The 20902-nt window shown below is 43.7% G+C and overlaps 2 protein-coding genes across 5 annotated transcripts in view; both read right to left on the reverse strand.

Annotated features, from left to right (window-relative positions):
* rps24 (ribosomal protein S24) overlaps positions 1-20902 on the reverse strand; it is a 156433-nt gene that overhangs the window by 83940 nt on the left and 51591 nt on the right. The window lies entirely within an intron of this gene.
* Positions 1-20902, reverse strand: part of zmiz1a (zinc finger, MIZ-type containing 1a) — a 114423-nt gene that overhangs the window by 82549 nt on the left and 10972 nt on the right. For all 3 annotated transcript variants that reach the window (XM_065959176.1, XM_065959174.1, XM_065959175.1), the window contains exon 2: positions 1078-1194. The gene's annotated coding sequence lies outside the window, so the exon portion shown is untranslated. The remainder of the gene's footprint in view (positions 1-1077; positions 1195-20902) is intronic.

The following is a 20902-nucleotide window of genomic DNA, read 5'->3' on the forward strand; positions in this document are numbered from 1 at the left end:
TGGTCTATTTGTGTGTGTATCTGTGGTAAACCTGTCGCTTTCAGTGCTGTGACGTCCGTGGGCTTATCACTTTGGCTGATCCTCACAAGTCGTGCATGTGTGTATGAGCGGTATCTGTGTCTGCCACTGTATGCGTGTGCACGCGCGAGTGTTTGTTTGTGTGCGAGGCAGATGTTCCCCCCTGGTTGGTTCAATTGCTCAGTGTTCACACACACACACACACACACTAAGAAAGATTAACCAGCACTTTATTTATCCATTTGCTTCCTGGATCTGCACCCACCCAGCCTCACAACACCCCCCCCCCCCCCCCAATCCTCCTTAATCCCTGGTAGCAAAAGAATACAGGAGGAAAGGCAGAAAATAGGGTGTGAGTGAAAATGGAGATAGGTGGCAGAGTTTTGCACCATTCTGGATCTACTTTTTTTTTTAAAACGACTGACTTTTCTGGTTCAGAGAATGTGCAGAACTCTTGTATTTGCTCACGGTAAGCTCATGTTTCATGAGGATAGTGCAGTGCTGATATTCAATTTATTAACAAATTATCAGGCCAGTGAGAATTCTGCGGAAAAATCAGACGCGGACAATAAAGCAGGCTAGATTCTTTCTGCTTAAGATTCACATTAGAAATAAGTTAAAGTTAGGTTACAATGAAGTCTCAAATACTTTAAATCCTATCTCCCCTGAGATGCATCTGCACCGTGTAAAAAAACAAAACTAATGTTTCTAAAGCTTTTAGAAAACTAATGCATCTTCTATCATAGCATCATATTTGTTGTTCTATCCCCATCATACTGACACTGGCCACAAGCTTCCCATAAGGAACTTGCTGGGGTTTTTTTCACTCTCAAGCCAAATGAGATCCTGCACAGCTCCTCATAAACAGCAGCTGCAGTTTCCAGTTCCTCCCAGGCCGCCAGCCCAGGAGGGTCCAATCAAAACCAGCCACATTACTCCCTCACTTCACACATGCATGCCAAGTCTGCTTTGAGTTGGAAATTTGAAAAAAAAGAGCGAGCACAATGACCAAGCTGTGGATTTAAAAAAATAAATAAAAAAAAAGACAAATCTGTTTACCTGTGTGAACTTTGACCTTGGTGGTACTGGTGCCGTGGTCGCCGCCCCCTCCCCCACCTGGCCCTTCATGTATTCCTCACGCACGGTCCCTCGCTGACCCCTTCCTTAAGCGGTGATCTGAAGGGGAAGGAAGACAGAAGAAATGGCTGTTAAATTTCTTTTTAATGGAGTGCCAGGGAGAACCTGGTTCAGACAGAGGACAAATGTATCACAGAGAAATACACCCCCGGTGCTGAAAAATGTATGCAGGAAGCCATGAGGGACTTTGCTATACTGCCCCATTTACTCTACCTCCTAACCCTGCCGGAAAGCCAATGAACCAATGAACAACTGCACCACCTATCAAGCTGCCGTGCCTGTGTACTGCAGCAGTCCGGTATATCCCCCCCCCCCCCCCCCACCTCTCCAGCTCCCCACCCGACCCCACCCCCCACTGCACAGGAACAATGTCCTTCCTAAAGGTTATCAGCAGCCTGGCTCTTGGTCAGCCCTCATCCTGAGTCCATTACACACACAGCGGCGAGATTCACTGCCTTAATACACCTCTCTTAGTCTCTCCTCACTGCTTCGCTGCACCCTTTACAGGCCGACACAAATCCAGCGGAGGCCAGGAGCACACAAACGATTCCGGGATTAGCCTACCAGTCGTTCTGTCTCTTAGGTATCTGTAATGCACTTAAGTTTTGTAAATTGTAGTCCCATTAAGGAAGCTGTGATGAAATTACACATAAGTCCGTGATCCTGATTTTCCAAATGTTTCCCTTGCGCATTTTAAGTCTCGCGATTGGCATTAGTGCCATTATTAATTTGAAACATTATATTCCCATTTGGTAGGAATGCAGACGAGCTAAACTACGATGTTAAACATGGGCACAAATGGCAACGTCAATGTGAGCATGCGATTTCATGTGTTAGTGGTGCGGCCCATTTGAATTTGGGAGTGGGCAATTCTTGGGAGTTGCCATTCAGATGCATCATCAGGAAGCGCCCCTAAAATCAGAACTCAAAGTCAGAGCAAAAATGTAACATCCAACATGGCTGCTACTTGGATCCACAGTTAAGTTAAAGCTGTACATGAGTGTTGATTAACACCGATAGTATTGTGGAAGCTCGATTTGTGAACATGTCGTCACAAACCATCACGTGGTGTGTTGTACTGTAGTGCAGGCAGAGTGTTTGGTGAACTCAGCTGTGCACTGAATATCTCAGATCAGATCAGGGTCAGATGTTTCCCTCAGGAGTTGCTGGAGACCAAAAACAGAGCAAAAAGAGGCGGCCTTTTCGATTAACCAGGTGGTAAAAAACAGTTTGCTAAGGCGTTAGCCACAACAACTTCATGGAGCGATAACATGTCAGTGTTTGATTTGCAGCTTGTTACCTTGGCCCAAAATGGCCTCAAAGAAATGAATATAACTTTAAATTTAAAAAAAAAGAACACGAGTCAGTAAAACAAAAACAAAATAACATTATGTTCTGTAACTCTTCGGCTAATGCTAGCATTTTTCAAACTATCCCTTTGAGTTTGACTTGTGCTCACCATCTTCTCACTTGAAAAACAAGTTTCGTCAACTCCTGTTCATGTAGTCATCAACAACTTGAGGGATAATTCGTTCCCTTTGAATATATTTCCATTTTCTACCATAGCAGCTAACTCTAGTGGATGCTAACCTTGCAAAATTGAAGCTAAAACAACCATTGAGACAATACACTCTTAAAGGGACAGGCACGCCCACACTCAAACACAAAAGACACGTCAGTAAAATAAAAAAACAGCAATCTGTTTATTTCATTCATCATAATTGATTGTGTTACAATGAACGTAATGGAAAGTGTGGGGAGACTTTCCTTTATTCGAGTCTCATTGTAAGGACTCCTGGCACGGAGAGTCTCAGTAAAAGACGCACCGCTCTCTTTTCTCTTCCATTGTTACATCACGTACAATCTCTACTACTCGTGAAAACAGGTCTCCTTTTCTTCAGGCGGTCCTCGTGGGCCACTTTCCAAGAGTTACAGGATATTTTGGCACTTTTTAATCAGAGTCCAGGAAATTTTGGCCAGGTACACAAATCCGTTTACGTACAAATATTGGTAAGTAGAAGAAATGTGATGGTATAAAAAGTGCAAAGAACTACACAAGTGATTTTTGGAGTACATCTTTGTCTTTCAAAACCCGTATGTATGATCAAATTAAGATGATTACTGCTTGACAGAGTGATTTTTCACATATCAGACACAAGTGTAATTAATGACAGGATGTTAATGTTTACTTTAAAAACATGCACTAGAGACTTGCTATCAAATATCAAATTTGATATTTACAAAACAATAGATGGCTGGTTTTACCAGAGGGTGGTGCCCCCCCCCCCCCCTACATCTGAACACCTGCTCATTCATTTAATCCATGAAGAGAAGGGAACACACTGGGGCACATATTGTGGGAAGAGGGGGTTGATTTTGGACCCGGGCCAAAAAGACGAGGACAGGGCGGAGGAGAAAGCCATAAATACGCAGGGAGGCGAGCAGGTGTCGCAGACAAATGTGATTTACGGGGTCTACGTCCCCGTACAGTGCTGACAGGTAAGCCTATTAGGTTGATATTACCCAGTTATAACACGCACCGATGGACCCTCTTTAAAATGTGTGTGCAGCCAGTGTGTAAGGGTTATAGGTTTTTAAGAGAAAGATTAGAATATCACATTGTTAAGTTGGCCATACATTCAGTCCTGAAAATCCAATTATTGTATTAAAGCAGATTCTCAGTCAAGTGCATTTTTTTTTTTTTTTAAAGTGAGGTAATTTTGCAACCAAGTGCCAGAGCTATGTTTAGCTTCTTAAGGTTGGGGGGGGGGGGGGGAAGACAACATAGTGTAATAAAAGCAGAGTTTGGACTGGATTCCAGTTCAAAGGCAAATATTTTTCTCCGACGCTGAATTGATTTCAGGATTCAAAGAGCTAAACACTGAGAGAGCAGTGCATCTCTGCACATTGGAAGCTGGCAGGCGGCAATCACTGAAGAATGTGAACGTTTATGAGAAACTAAACGCAGTAGAACATCGAGATCTGCAATCGAGTTTCACTTGTAATACTGCGAGAGAGACACGAGACTAGAAGAAAATTGCTACCACTTGAGCAGCACCACTACAGATGGTGTTGAGAGCAACACAGCACAAAGCAATGTGCTCCTTAATAATGTGGTGAATATTGCAGTGAAAGGCTGAGTGCTTGCTGCTAGCTTCTGCAGACTCCAGCTCTTCTTTTTTTTTTTTTTTCCTTGTCAGAAGTGTGAACTCTTTCATCCCGGATATGAGAGGCTGCGGTAAAATCCTCAAAGAAACTAATCGTGTTAAATGAGGTTTGTGTCTGTATCTCTGACTCCTGAGCATGTGTGAGCATGTGTGTGTGTGTGTGTGTGTGTGTGTGTGTGTGTGTGTGTGTGTGTGGGATGTGGGTGGTTATAGGTGCTGCAGAGAGACTCAAAATTCCTGTCACCTTTAAATCTAAACTCTCTCCACTCCAGCCGCTCGTCTCATGTTTCATGCTCTCTTCAATCCTGGTAATCGTATCTGATGATGTGGCCGCTCATTGATGGAGGTAAACCAATTTTCTGCGCGAAGACTTTAAAGTGATCCAAACGGTGGATATGACAAAGCCGGAGTTTGCTTGTTAAAAGCCCTTAACACCACAGCGTTTACTTTAGCCTCCTGTGGGGAATCCTACAGTCTCAAACACACATGCACGTCTCCACATATACACACACCTTATCGTCTGAGGTTGAGGAAGCAGGAGAGCTATAAAAGCCGACCTCATCTCCTTAAAACAGGCAGGGCTGTCCCTGGGCGTCTTTACACAACTCATCAACTGTTAAACCAGAGAGAGAGGCAGAGCAGTAAAAATCAATGCCCCCCAACACGGCAAACAGCAGTCAATGATGTTAGGGGGGGGAAGAAGGAAGAGGGAGAATTTGCAGCAGAGTCTGAGGAGGTAAGAAAGGAAGAAAAGGAAGGAAGGAAGGAAGAAGTCCAGAAGTCCATGTTAGGCTTAAAGGCTAATATATGTAATTGATTACCTCTATGCAAATAGAAGGAGTCTAAAAAAAAAAACAGAGAATGCAATTTAAAGCGGCAGTGTGTCTGAAATCGATCGGCACTCTGAGTGAGAGAAGCCATTTCCCTCCAGCCAAGATAAAACACTTTACTAAGAGCTGTCAGATACTTATCAGGAGGAAATTAGCGGAGGAATACCATTTTCCCAAAACAAACAGGTCAAGTGTTTCTCCTCCTTGAGTGGTCTCTCCTTCACTCTCTCTCTCTCTCTCTCTCTCTCTCCCACTCTGATATCATCATCTGTTATTTCCTGTAGCTTAAATGCCAACAGCGAGGAGGCCCGGGTGCTGCGTTTCATTCAAACAGATCATTTGTAATAAAAAATCCCATGCAGGCAGGGGCCCCCGCGCGCCGGCAGGAGCAGGTTGTTGTTTGAAACGGAGAAGACGAGGTTCCAGGGAGCAGCATCGGATCCTGCCAGCGCCCGCACGCAAACACTGACGCAAGTCCGTCCTAAATCTCTGAGCCAGATCTCACCAAAACAATATTTGGCCCTGCAGTCTGTTTCTCTGGCTGAAGGAGAGAGAGATAGAGAGAGAGAGAGAGAGAGAGAGAGAGAGAAGAAAAAAGAGAGGGAAGAGAGAAAGATAGAAAACACACACAGAACAGAGCACAAAGAGATGTGTCGAAGGCAGCAGCCCACACAAGACAGCATAGAGGAGAGGGCAGCTCGGCGTCAACATCAACACGAGTCCTGCAGTCGTCGCTCAGCAGGTAATTATGATAACAACGTGTTCCCCAGGCAGCTTCTCTCTGATTTAGTTTCCGAGCACTTACCCTTCCTAAAATCTCCTCCTGATAACATCTGATGTGATTACAAAGTCAAGATCCTTTTCAAGGAGCGCCCACTTACGTGCCTCTAATTTGCTGTATAGTAACACTCCCTCTTGTGACTTATCAGTGATGCCTCTCCTCTTTTGTTGTGCGTGCGCTTAGTTAAGATGTAACACCGTTCCGATTTTCATAACATTTTGGAAAATGCCGTGACATAAATGAACCTCACCTACAAACACCATCTGTTATTGAGCGCTCCACCGCCTGCTATTACCTTCAGTTGTAAACACAGCCCTGCCACATGGGGGAATACATCATTTTCATTGTGTGAGTGTTATCATGCAGTTTAAACAGCGGGAGTCCGGCCCTGAATGGAGTCAGCTGAGTTGACCCTATGATTACCTCTGCGATGCCGCATTTTCCTCGGCTGTCATCACGGCCGACCCCTTTAAACAGCCCCGCCGCTGCTCCACAACAGGGCCGGGGCTGTTGACATACTGAAGACATTTAAGATAATCCCGGAGATGTCTCTGTGTTTTCCAAGATTACATCTTCAAAGGGACGACGCGGCCAACAGCCTCTACTTGAAAGGGAGAGAGATGCGGAGGGCTCTTGTTCTGAAGGAGGGGGTGGAATAGCTCAAGAATGCAATCATGGTTTTGGAGTGGAAGGAGGCCTGTCCTGGCTAGCTGAGCAGGCAGGAGTGGGGAGAGGATAGGAGGGAGAGGTGGAGCGGGGGGGGAGGAGGGGTATCACACCTGAGAGAGAAAACACACCTGTTGGATGGTACAAAACAGAGAGAGCGGTAAAAGAAAAGACTCTCACCTGTGTGACCTCAGAGAAGCTGTAAATCACACAATTCATCTGTGGGCCTGCCCTGCCTTTTGTAGTGTTTGGTATGAAGTCATGTTAAGGTTAAACCGTCAGGTTTAGATGATGAAATACAACTACATTTACAGAGTCACAAACATGATGCAGTGTTTCCCCTACCATTATATTGCCCCCCCACCCCCCAAGGTCAAGCAACAACAAAAAAAATCTTCTTTTAAAGATTTATTTTTTGTCTTTTTGTGCCTTTATTGTAGGGATAGGATAGTGGATATAGTCGGAAATCAGGGAAATAAGTCACTTAAGGATACCTTTCCGATAGAAAAGGACAGCTGTCATTAAAAGTAACACATGAACACCAAGACTCCTTCAAGTGTTTGTGTCGCCGTGTCAGCATGTCGGCTTGTCCCCACCCCCCCCCCCCAACACTGTAAACCTAGGAGAAACACTGTGATGGATGTCATTTTATCTTTGGGGACTATTTGAGATGTTTACAAATCAAACAAGACAGGTATATCATTCTCCTGTCAGAACAACAGTGTAAAGCAAAGTATATTGAATTGAAGGATGTTGGTAATATCGAGAAAAAAAAAACACGACAACGCCAACGCAATCGATTTTTTAACACTGAAGGTCACATATTATAATCCTTTTCAATAAGTCTCAGAGGTCACAAAAACATGTCTGTGAAGTGTTGTTATAAATCCACTCTGATGCTTTATTTGATCATGCCTATAAACCCCTCTATTTCAGCCCTGCTCAGAACAGGCTGTTTCTGTGTCTGTACCTTTAAATGTAAATGAGCTGTGTCTGACCACGCCCCCTCTCTGGAAGGGCTTGAGTGGCTCAGGCTTTCTCACACCATGCCCTATTGTTTACAGTGGAAAGGCAGACTCAGAGGGCTGAACAAACACCTAGCTGTGGGAGTGTCACCCACTTGGGGGAGGGGTTACTGCCCTTTGTGATGTCACAAAGGTGAAATCTCCTTAATGTGGAGCAGGCAAAAGACGGAGAGGATGGACTTTTCTCATAAACAGGGAGTTTGTAGACAGACTAGGGACATAACTTAGTGTTAGAAAAACACGGTGAAGTGCATTATGAATAATATGTGACCTTTAACATGTTTGCCAGTCATCCTTGATACGTTTTTTTCAAAAGATTTGTTGCCATTATATTGATTTAAAAAAAAATAGAAACTAAAAATGATGATCAAACTACCAGAAGTCAACAAACACAGTTTCATCCTCAGACATAACTTTTGTATTTCTCTACTATCATGTGTTATTGCAAAGTGGAAGACAGACAGCTACATCAATATATCTTCAAGATGTTCATACTGTCAGACAAACTGCCTATTTATCAATCAAGCTAATGACCGTAAATAACAGCTAGCTGTGGATAGTGGATGAATTTCATGAACTTTTTTCACACATCTGTTTTCACTTCTTCGATGTCTCCCTCTTCATCACCGTCACACAGAACTCCAATCACCTTTAGTACCTGGTACAATTTTTATCACTTCATTTATGAGCTGTTGAAAACAGTTGAATGAGTTCCTCCTGTCTTTGAGAAGCCATCTGAAGTCTAGAAAATAACCTTGATGATGTCACCATGGTTTAATTCTGTTTTGGCTTGAAGACTACACATTGATAACACACCGTCTGCATCCCAAGATAAAGGCACAAGTTTAAAACGTGAAGAAAGGTTGAGAGACATGAGGAAGTCTAATGAAACATAAGATGCATTGTGGGAAAAGTAGGATTCAGTGGGGTTTTTTAGCATAAACATTGGACTGAAACTTGTGATATCTCAGAGGCCGATTCTCGCCTTATACATGTACAGTATGTCTTGCGAGCCTTCCAACTCTGTGACAGTTGGATTTGAAATAAGGACTGCAACTAACCATTTTTCAAATCCACTGATCTCCTCATAAATCGGATGATTAACGGATTAATGATGAAGTCTGTAAACGCCAGAAAACGGTGATAAATGCTTCTCAAAATGTCCTAAATACAAAGTGTCATCTTAAAAATTCTTCCTTTAACAGTTCAAAATCCAAACTTTTAACAACTAAAACAGCAATAAAGTTTGTACATGTGTGTCTGTATATAAAGCAGGAACCAGCTAAAGTTTAAAATAAGTGGCTGAAATATTATTTAAAATATTCTTCAGTCTTGGAAATACTAGCTGGTTCATTTTCTTTGAAATGAGAAATCTATTCATTGTTGCAGATTTATGCCAAATTAGGTGAGAAGCTCTTTAGGTCGCCAAAAACAAATGTATGCAAACTTTAAAAAAAATATTCTGAAAGGTGTTTTATTATGTGATGGTGTGGACAGAAAGCTTCGGAGGCAGTCTCAGTTCTATTCAGAGTGGACTTCTTCTTCAAGTGATCTTTCCAAAATGAGGTATTTGCAAAGTAAAAAAAAAAAAAAAAGTTCAGAGTTTATTTTTCCATGAGGGCAGATTTGTCCCCTGCATACCGCCCCATCCTGACCAGACTAAGCAACTTCCCGGTGCCTGTGCATTGTGGGTAATGCAACTCCAATGATCATGACTTAACTCCGTGGAAGCCTGCAGGCATTTCTCTCCCACAGTGTGCTTTGCAAACTGCATCATTACAAAGTGTTTTCTTAAAGACACTTTGCATGACAACTGCTGTGAGCTTTGCGCTACTTTACATCTCCCCGGCATTCAGCGAGCATTAGCGATGCAAAATGAAATGTGTCATGGTTAAATTTCTTTCTGAAGCATTCACTATTATCAAGCGAGAACTCATGACTCATATCTGTAACAAATGTCAGCAGTGACGTCCTGCGTGGCCCGGGTGCACCTCTGAATGACTCACGGAAGTGTTTGCTAACGCAGCCCTGACGGACGTAGAAATCACTCAGCGGTATCCTTTCCATCCGCTGACCGGCGCTGCGATAACATTAGGACTAATTATAGGAGAGGAGTGTTTTGAGAGAGAGAACGCTGGTGGAACTGTGAACAACACAGAGGCAGTAATAGCACATTTTACTACGGCAAGCAGCAGGGGAAAAAAAAAAAAAACTCCTTCTTATGCTTTTTTTTTTTCTGCTTAGTCTTCTTTCTCGGCTGGCTAGGTGACATCATAAGTGAGTCAACGGCCAGAGCCTGGAGCTGGGATCAAAAAGCACAGAATGAGGTCTGTCTATTATCAGCTGCACATACAGTACGCCATGAGAAGGCAACTAAACAGCCAGACAAAGAGGCACAAGTCACACAAACCACCAGAAGGCTATTTCTGAGAGGAGACGGAGGAAAACAAATATGTCATCAGCAGGCGGCTGCGACCGAGTAGATGAATCACAAATGAGTCTCCTTAGAGGAGGAACTTAATTTTAGATGTACGGACAAAGCAAGCGGCGTGATGGGGGAAAAGCGTGGTCCTTGTTGTGAGCGAGATCTGCGGTGGGGGCCCCTCCTCCGGCCACGGTTGAAAAATTAATGCAGCAAACTGACAACACTTAGGGCCTCCCTCTCCTCTCTCCTCTCTCCTTTTCTCCCCCCCTCCTCCACATGTAGCAAACAGGATCAATTACCAAAGCAGGGCTCCACTCAGTAGTGCTGAAGAAACAAGAGGCACTCTCCATCACAGCTGTGTGTGTGTGTGTGTGTGTGTGTGTGTGTGTGTGTGTGTGTGTGTGTGTGTGTGTGTGTGTGTGTGTGTGTGTGTGTGTGTGTGTGTGTGTGTGTGTGTGTGTGTGTGTGGTTCAGGCAGGCTTATGATGAGCAGAGAGAGGAGGAGGTGGTGGTAATAGTCTGTTTGCTTCTCTCTAATGACAGCGGCAGAGTGGATTAGTGGGCCTCCTAACCCATCAGCATCACTCCTCCCTGTAAGTGACAGAGCATGTAAATAACCAGTTATGGCCACTAGAAGGAAGGAAGGAAGAAAGAAAAGAGGAGGAGGCGGCAAAGGGAAGAAGAAGAAGAAGAGGGAAAAAAAAAAAAAAAAAAAGGCACGAGAAGGTCTAAGCATGTGACAGCAATTCGTCCGTCATTTGTATGCATTGCGGGGAGGGAAGATTTCCAGGAGTTCCATTTCTACAACATCAGCCAAGTTATTCAAATGCAGCACATGTGAGTGGAGGGGATAACATAAAGAAAGGCATCAGCAGAAATGGCAGCAGGCAGTAATCCCCCGGCCAGGCCACTTGTGTTTGCCACGCAGACAGGCAGGCAGGCAGGCAGCACTGTCAGAGGCAGCAACCCGGCAACCATTACAGGCCTTATCAGTGTCAGCCATAGGGCTCCTTTTAATAACCCGGCTGATGCTCTGCAGCAAAGAGACAGACAGGGAGATGGACAAACAGACAGACAGTTTTCACTTCACACTTAACAGAAAAGAGCCTCAGAGCCAGGTATCACTGTGTGGCTGTGCGTGTGCACACTGCATGTAGGCACTCATTTCCTTCACTTTTCTGCGTGTAATGTTCTGACAGCTTCATGCATGCTGTCACTTTTATGTAAATGCACTCCAGTGTTGACCGGCACATCTATTAACCCTCTCTCACACACACACACACACACACACACACGCACACACACACACACGAGCAGTCTCTCCAGGAAGTTGCAATGCTGCCACTCGGCCTCTAACTGCTTTATTATGGAGACATTTTTTGAGAATAAATCCAAGACTTGATGCCTTCTGGTGTTAAAAACTGTTAGCGTGGGGCGCTGGTGGCGTTGTGGCGCAGTGGTTAGTGCGCGCCCCCATGTATGGAGGCTGTAGTCCTCCAAGCGGGCAGCCCAGGTTCAAATCCGACCTTTGGCTCCTTTTCCCGCATGTCAATCCCCACTCTCTCTCTCTCTCTCCCTGATTTACAACTCTATCCTATCTCTCCAATAAAGGCACAGAAAAAAGCCTAAAAAAGCATTCCACTGTGGAGTGTATTGACCCATGTGTTTCAAACTTTCCACCAACTGGAAACTCTGTTACTTAAATGTGAGTCAGCGCTGATTGTTTGATTCAATTTAGACTCACCTTATTTGGCATTTTGGAGCATGTTCCCAGTGGCTAACAGCTGATGGGGAAAGTGTTACAAACAAAAAAAAAAGGCCTCCAAAAATTGCTTAAAAAAAAAAAAAAAAAGCTGCCACTTTTCAGGCCACAAAAAAATGATAGAAAAGAAAGTGGACTCCTGCCGGGACTGAAAGGTTTTACAGTGATGACACTGTTGTCTAAACTCTAACTGACTCTGCTGCAGCCCCAGTAGCAGCGTATCTGACTCCAGCATCATTATCACCATTCAAAAAGGTCAAGCACAGTGCTACCAGCCTCCTCTTTGTGATTTATGCCTTTGTGCTATTACCTCTGTTCACATTAATCTCCATCTGTAAATCTAATCACATCGCCTCGCCATCGCAGCTCCCCGCGCAGCTCAGGACAGAAGCGGTGGCTGAGATGGGGAAACAGCTTATGTAAATACGGCGCTGTTGACACAGGATGGGCAGCACGCGGTGCCTCGCCGCCACTGTGAGACACCAGCGATCAGGGTTCAGATAAGAACAGCAGGCACTTTATTGTTGTTACTTTTTATTTGCTGTCATGGTTCAATTCTATCTTTACATCCTTTAGACTTGATATCAATCTGCAGGGGGTTTTTTTTTTCAAAGCTCATCTTAACGACTGAGGGGCGGGTTAACAGTAAAAGAATAACACAACAATGCACCTGCAGCGCTGACAATTAGCAGTGAATGATTAACTTGAACATTGACGTGAGTAAATGAGGGCTCTCCATTTCTGCAGATTATTTTCCTATACTATTTTGGCCATGAAATGTTCGGAAAAAAAACTAAGCACCATCCGTAGCTGAGTGGTTAGTCTGCGCCCAATGTACAGTGGCTAAAGTCCTCAAAAGCTGGCAGCCCGGGTTCAAATCCGACCTGTGGCTTCTTTCCTAAATGTCATTCCCCACTCTCTCTCCCGTTGATTTCTAACTCTATCCACTTTCCTGTCTCTCCAATAAAAGGCATCAAATAAATGAACTAATGTGAAAATAAATGCTCATCAGTTTCCAAAAGCTCAAAGTGACACCCTCATCCTTTGTCCATCTAACAGCCCAAAGCCTGAAGTCTCCATTTCCTCTCATAAAAGTCAAAGAGCAACAAATCCTCACATTTAATAAGCTGAAACAAGCATATATTTATTCTAAGACGTTATACTTTAATGTCCCTGTGAGGAAACTAATGCTGGACTTGGATGAAGATTTCTTTCTTGATATTAATGATAAAGATATTTTTATTTATGTGTTGATTTGTCTTTGTGTGTTGTGTCTTGGGATATAAAAGTGATCCTGATTTCACTCTTGGATAGTGTAAACTTCTTCCTATGTGATGTTACTATTTTAGATGGTAAAATATTGTAGGTAAGACCCTGTGATGGAAATCATGAGGGGAAACAGATCATTCTAAAAAAAAATAAGTTTTTTTAAAGTTTTTTTTCTTCATAAAAGTCTGAAACAATTTATTGTTAACCAAAATACTATCAATGAACCGCCCATTCATCCACTTATTAAATGCTTAGTTGCAGCAGCTCTACTCTCATTCCAATGACCCCAACATAAGGAAGCAAAGTTAAATAGAACCAGTGTCAGGTGTTTTCTGACCTTAGTGAGCAGATAACCGTTAACTGCCAAACAAACCTCCACCACCGCTTGAAGCATCCTGAAAACATCCCGCCTCCCCTCACGTGCCTCGAAGCATCCTCGGAGCACTTTGTGCGGAGCGGCCGGACACTTTGCTCTGCCGCTGCCACATGGAATATAAAGACTCAATCGAGTGGGGGGGGCGGGGGGTGGGGGGGTGTCCTCCTGCATGGAAGTACGGCGGTGCTCTGTGCTGACGAGGGAAACCTTGGCGATGACACAGAGAAGCCTGCAGGCCTGTCAGCTCGTCTCCATGCAGCTCAAATCAGCTCTCAGCTCCGGAGAACTTCTGCCGCTGCACTGACACGCACTCCAACACTCGAACGCTGGCTGACACGAATCCCCAGCATCACTTCAAAACATCCACTCAGTCCCTCAACATCGTACTCGACATGTGCCGTGTGTGTGAGATTCCCGACATGAACGCTGGCTGAATCATTCAAGCTCTTCGATGGAGCACTTTGTGGCACACAACCATGTCAAGATACAGTCAAGATATGTAGGAAAGCAGCCATATTTATGTCACACCTGATGGTGAGGCTACATTAAGTTTGTTAGGTAGTGTACTTTATCGACATTATTTGCGACTATTTTCAATGTTTATCCGGCCTAATACCTAAAATAAGCTGAGCAAATTTCAGCTCCAGACATATTTTCTTTTAATTAATTAAACATAAACCTCAGATACTATCAATAAGAATTTCATAAACGATGTCTCAGAAGTCTAGGAACACTCTCCTTTGATGAGAGGAAGTAACAGCTACAAACCCGCGCTAATTGTTGCCATCTGTTGCAAGAGTCACCTTAAAAAATGCACAACATACCAAGCCACCGGGAAGAGGGGGAGTTTTAGGGGAATCAATACAAAGCTTCAATTCCTTTGACGGATATTATCAACATGAGATTTCAAGATGGTGACTGATATTTTATGTGCCACCAAAATGCAAGGAGAGAGCTCTAAATAATTGATGGTGCTGCAGCAGGGAGATTTTTAACCGCTCTCCTCCTGTTATCAATCATTAATGGAGTTTCCATCAAAAACACTTCAACCCCTCAAGTATCAAATCTCTCTTGAAGGTGGAGGGGCCCGCGCTCAAACATCCCACTTAATCAAAAGGGCACACAATGCGCTCTCCCTTTCTCTCGTTTTTTTTTTTTCGCTTGCGCAAATTGGGATAATAACGGCACAAATTGCAAAATGGTTCACAGCCTAAGTGTAAAAAGGAGGCATTTTATCTGAGGTCTTCTTGTGAGTGATGAGGGTTAATGGGAAAATTCTAAATGTTTTAATCGCAGGGGATGGAGGGAGGGGAAGGGGGGGAGGGGGACCTTCTACCTGCAAACCAGCGTTTTTTTGTCTCCTTCCGTCGTTTACATAAACAGAGTTTTTAAAAGCTCAATCTATACAACCTCTGCTCGCTCTGCTTCTGTAAAGCTGCGAGGCTCGCCTGCTCAAAGTCACACAGGACGCGATGTGCATCAGTGACGCTCACTAAGAGCAGTAAGTCTACTGCAACCCTTTAAAACAACCACAAGGTTACACACAGTGCACGTAAGGATGCACACAGAGTCAGCTAGAGTTTACTGCTTTGGACTGACTCTAGGGATCAGACGAGGTCCTTCTATCGCAAACCTAGCGGGGGGGGGGGGGTTATAGTGTGTAAAATAGACTTATATCCCTTATACCACAAGCACAAACGCTACATACACATCACACACTGAACTACACGAGGACTGCTAAGTGATGGCAGAAATGATAGAGCACTCCTAATTACCCATCAAGATGGTTTTGACAATGTTCTGTGTGCCAGTGATCAGTGTCATGGCGCAGCGCCAGCAGACACTTGGTTCGGTTTGATTTGTAGCTGCAGCTGACTTGAGGGTGGTACACCAGGAGAGCTGCAGTGACACTCTCTTTCACTTTCCCCTCCCCTCCCTGTCGCTCCTCCACCCCCCCCCTCCCCCCTCTCTCTCTCACTGTCCTGTTTTAGTGGCCCGACCTTGCCTGTCATCACTATAAAGCAACCTTTTCCAGGCTGCTGCATAACAGGAGCGCGCAGAGGGGACACTAAAAGGAGTCTGTTGGAGAAACTTCTAGTTTGAGGAGTTCAGGTGCAAAACGTGGGCGGGTTTATCAGGATTCAACGGATAGAGACATGGCTCTGATTCTAAACATTTAACATGATTATATATGGGGGTAAAATGATGTGCAGTGTGCGGCTCAATTCGACTCCATTTAACTGAAACCATTGTTTTTTGAATTGGCAAAAGTTGTTTACAAGACGTCACCCCCTTGCATTTTTTTTTTAGAAGTTTTCAGGAGTTTTTGTCAAGTGTGAAAGCAGCGTTAACCAGGAAAATGATTAGTAAAGAACAATCAGAAACAAAGCAGAAGACTTGGCTTCCTTTACTTTGGTTTAAATGGACGTTTGTACAAATGTTAATATAACAGGACATCACTTTAGGCTTTCAGAAACTGAGATTAGAAGTTGCATTACTTTCTGTCACTGCTTTGATATATTGATTAATCCTCGCTTACCTGGGTGCAGTGGTAAGCGAGGAGGTTCCTGGTTCAAATCCCTGTCGGACAGGAGCCTCTCTGTGTGGAGTTTGCATGTTCTCCCTCCAGGTAACTCCTGCTTCCTCCAACAATCCAAAGACATGCTCGTTAGGTCACAAGGTGACTCTAACATTTCCAGTAGGTGTTGAGTGTGGCTGTCTGTCTCTATATGTCAGTCCTGTGATTGATTGGTGAACAGCCCAGGGTGTACCCCGCCTCTCGCCCAATGACAGCTGAGATCTCTTCCCCCCCCCCCCCCCCCCCCCCCAGACCCCGCACGGGAAAAGCAGTATAGATAATTAATGGATGGATGATTAATCAAAGAATAATTGTTTTATATTAAAGAGTAAGATCGCTAGTTACAGCTTTCAACTAATGAAAAGAACACAAAGGCATATAATGATCTAAAGCTATGTGTGGAATATGTGCACCCGCGTGGTAATGAGATACATTATTACAGTGCAAATAAAGATATATCAAGGTGAATGGGTGTTATTGAGCACAAACATGAACCTATTTAAGAGTGATTTATACAGTGTAAGCATACTGTGAGCCTTGGCTGTGCTTCTGTAAGTGAACTGAATTAATGCACAGGAGCCAGCCAGTTAATATTTGCTTAGTGAATGTTATCTGAAATTTGCAGCGTAGCTCGTTTTTTTTTTTTAATGTCCTTAAAGTGTACATTGGCCCGGAGTCTGTCTGGTCATAGGAGCCGTTCTAATATTAAAGCAGTGCAGCAGCAGCAGCAGCAGCAGCAGCAGCAGCAGCAGCAGCAGCAGCAGCAGCAGCAGCAGCAGCAGCGCGACTGAATGGCTCGTCTATACACGCTGCCTATGTTTACTCTATGAACAGCTTATGTCAGTTATAATGTTATCTGCACTTACAGAAATACATTGATATTCTGATCATGGAGCCATCGTGGACTTGTGGTCCAGCCAACTAAGTGTCACGCGTCAACTCTCCCTCAAAAGACGACAGCCGTCTGTGCAATTTATGTAATCTTTCAAGTGATTTCCATCTCAGGATTTATACTAAGTAAACAAGATTTTGCAGATAGTCACTTTGGAAGGGGACAGGCGTCATGGAGGAGACTGATATCTTCATCACACCGGATGGCTCCTTTACTCTGACTGTGCTGACTCACGTGAGGTGAACATTTCAGGGGGCTCGTGCAATATGACTGACCCCTTATGCTTTTTAAATACTGTGTGTAATTTACTTTAACCAGCACTATCATGTGCAATACAACCTACAAGCCAATAAGTCATTGTAAAGTCATTGTTACAATGTAATTTACCTTTGATGTAAGATTGCATGCATTACATGTAGGATTTGTATTACCTGCCGTCATCACAGCTAATACTGCTGTCAATGTAAAGACCATTAATACATGTTGGGCTTAGCTAACTTCTGCTAACTTCAGGCAGTTTTTCGTTGCATTCATCCCTTAAAAAGTTATAAACTTCACCTATATGCTGTGCTCTGTAACTTTAGAGCAACCTGTAGTCCCTATAGATTTCCCTAGGAATAATAAAGTTCTACCTTGTCCTGGTATGACATTTAAGATGTTGAAGAAGCTGCACAGGCTGTTTTAATTCGACTCAGCTCAAATCTCTTTAAGCTACCAATTCCTGAAATCAACATGATGTATTTGAACTACTCACACAATACTAACTACTTGGGGTTAGACAAAATGTTGATAAATCAATACATCATTGTCCTGACTCATGCAACAGAATAACTGTATTAAGTGGTGGCAAGTATCGATATTTCATTTAAAATAAGACGGAGCTCTCTCAACAGATTCTCCTTCAGATTTGACTCACCGAGACCTTACTTTGACTCTTTGTGGTGAAGCCAATGACATGAATCCTGCACTTAACCTTTAAGGGAGCTTTATTCTTCAGTGAATCAGATATCGTCATGTACGTGTATGTATGTATTTGATTGTCTTGCAATTTATTATCAAATATCGCAGAATTGCCACAGATATTATCGTATGTGGTAATGTATATCACATCGTATCATATTGTAACTTCTAGCAACGTATTGTATCATAACTACAATAACAAGATAAATACATCAGTCCCTGCTGCATAGACAAGTTAAGTAAACACATAACAGCTAAAGGGGTCAATATGTTGTACAGAATAACAAAAAAAAGGCAACTCATTTCAATGATCAAGCCGGTGCTTTTGCATGTTGAGCCCTGTAACTGAATGACATGGCCTACTTCTAATTATTTATCAAAAGCATACAAAGTTTATTTGAGGTTCCTTTCAGGTTTCCTTTCCCCCCCTGTCTTTCAGACGAGCCTTTGGTGCCTTGAAAATCATTTTCAAAACTTGTTCAAGAGCGACACTTAATCACAGAGTCGCTGTGACCTTTGTGGCCTTTTATCAAAGTTGCTCGAAGATTGTGTGGTATTTTAGTAGCAAACAGGGACCAATTTCAAAACTTTCCAACATCTGAGGGCTGACAGTCGAATGCTGAACAACAGCGCGCTGACAAGATGTGTTGTCAGGAAATCAAATCAGAATAGTGAGTGAGTAAACAGCGATGTGAAGGAGGAAGGAGCATGTGATGTAGTCGTTTCTTGCTTTACAAAAGAAGTGCTGTGAAATCTTAGAAGTTGTAGTATCTTCAAATATCCCAGCAGGAGCAGATTTTTTTTCTTTCACTGACTGCTGTCAACTTTATCACTGAGTTCAGATAACATGGCTTAAGGGAAACTAAATATTCTGTGTACAGTGATGTATTAGTTATGTCAATCAAGTCTGTGCAAGTTCAGTTGCATACTTTAGTGAAACGAACAGCCTGGAAGGCAGGAAATCAATCTGTGAATGTCAGGAAATGTATAGATGTCAAAAAAAAAAGCTTGAATTATTTCAAGTTTATGAGCCAAAGCACGCAAAAAGTGCTGCGGTTATTCCATAAGACATTCCCCCGTCAACATTTCACACTTTTTGACGTCTTTGCTTAGCATTAACCAGGCTTGTCACTTGGCATGAACTCACCTGTTTTAAGTAAAATGTTACAACCAATAAATGTCAGAATGCTGAGTGGGATCAATACGCAGGCATTCATCTCTCAAGACGGTATGTGAAGTATCAAACTTGGCAGATACTGTGTGTGTCAATCTTACTTTAACCTCTGTCTAACTCGACTGAACAGCCACAATTAACACCCTTTTCTTCATTCTGTCATTGGTTTTGTCATTAATGGCGCTGCCCCAGGCACAAAGATCCGGTTTAACTGTCAAAAAATCCTCCTTTCAGATCATCTGCGCATCACCGCGGCTGACAAACAGCCTGATAAAAACCACATTTCCCTCTACTCCCTGCACCTGTGAGTCTGAGAGAGAGAGAGAGAGAGAGCTTTTATCAGGGAGACGTGGGACAGAGCCAGCCCGGTAGTGCAACACGGTCCACAAGACAGACGCTCCACTTACAGAGACCACAAACAGCTTAAATACCGCGGTGTGTGTGCCGCTGTGTGAGAATGAGAATTTTAATGAAAGAGAAAGGAGAGCATAAAGACCGGGAGAAGAAAAAAAAAAAAAAAAAAAAACACTGAGATTGTCTCCTATGGTGTCTGGACTGGCGACTGCTACTCCTCGTGACCCCGATGCTTCGAGCCGCAGATCAGATCAGGGACGCTGTGCGACAGATGTCTGCCCAGGCGCTCTGTTCCAGGCGTGAGTGCTGCTGGCACACACACCAAAGATGAGAGGTGGGAGGGGGGGGGGAGAGAAGCACAAAAAGGGGGAGAAAGCAGGAGAAAAGATGGATGGCATGAAAAAAGGAGCGAGCAGAAAACAGGGCAAGAGAGGAAGAAGAAAAAACAGAAGGAGACGGGACCGACTTTGTCATGAAACTGTCGACCAGTTTGGTCAGAAAGGGACACAACCAGTTGAGGCATACAATACTTCAAACTGTGACTGTCACACTGATCGACCTGGAGGAAGAACAGCAGACCTAAAATGCACTTAACCATAAAGGGTTGAAGTATCAACTGTTAGGACATACATGTAGAATCCCCAACATTTCTAGGCAATGTTACATCTCCAAACAGATGCCATTAACAAACTTTTATCAAAAGAATACTAATTCACTGTTTTTTTTATAATCAGTTGAGCACAAGCAGGAAGATCTAATGCTCAGAAATATGAAGTTCTGCATAAAGCAGTGAAGCACACAAGCTGTGTCTACATAAGCAAAGGTTGATTGTTGATGGTGAACCCGTGTGTACACGCAGCTGCTCGTGGCTGCGCTCATGCTCCAGAAACAGACGCTGACGGAACGTAGTATACGTGGAGATTTGCAGAGTCCCGCGTTACACAGTGCCACACATCCATCCCCTGTTAAGCCTCTGCTACGCTAATCTCTGATCGCCAGCGTAATGACTTCACCTCACTACACCTCTTCCAAGTGTCACGCAGAGCAAACGAGGTGTAACAGAGGAGTAAATATCCCACCTTGAACCGGCTAATGTGCACAAGGCTATTGACTCCTCTACACAAAACTTAACATGTGACCTCTGCACAAATGACTCTACAACTCTGCGTTCTCTTTGAGGAGCAACATGCCAAAGTAGGCAGATGAGAAGAAGAAGAAGAAGAAAAAAAGGGGAGCCAATTATAGCCTCACAGCAGGATGGCCAGAAACAAACTTGATTATCATCATCGTCAAGAAGGCACAAAGGAAACCTGCTGCCTCCTTCCCCTCTTCCACCGCAATCCAATAGAGAGGCTTTTAGCCTTCGTAATGATTTACAAAGTGACAAGTCAAACAGATTTACTGTGACAGCCTGAAAGGGACCAGCACGAACACTGTTACGGCTCACGTGACCGGATCTTCTAGCCCTTCTCCTGTTCCCCTTTTCTG

This window comes from Labrus bergylta, chromosome 10, assembly GCF_963930695.1.
Source record: "Labrus bergylta chromosome 10, fLabBer1.1, whole genome shotgun sequence".
In the NCBI taxonomy this organism is placed as follows: Eukaryota; Metazoa; Chordata; class Actinopteri; order Labriformes; family Labridae; genus Labrus; species Labrus bergylta.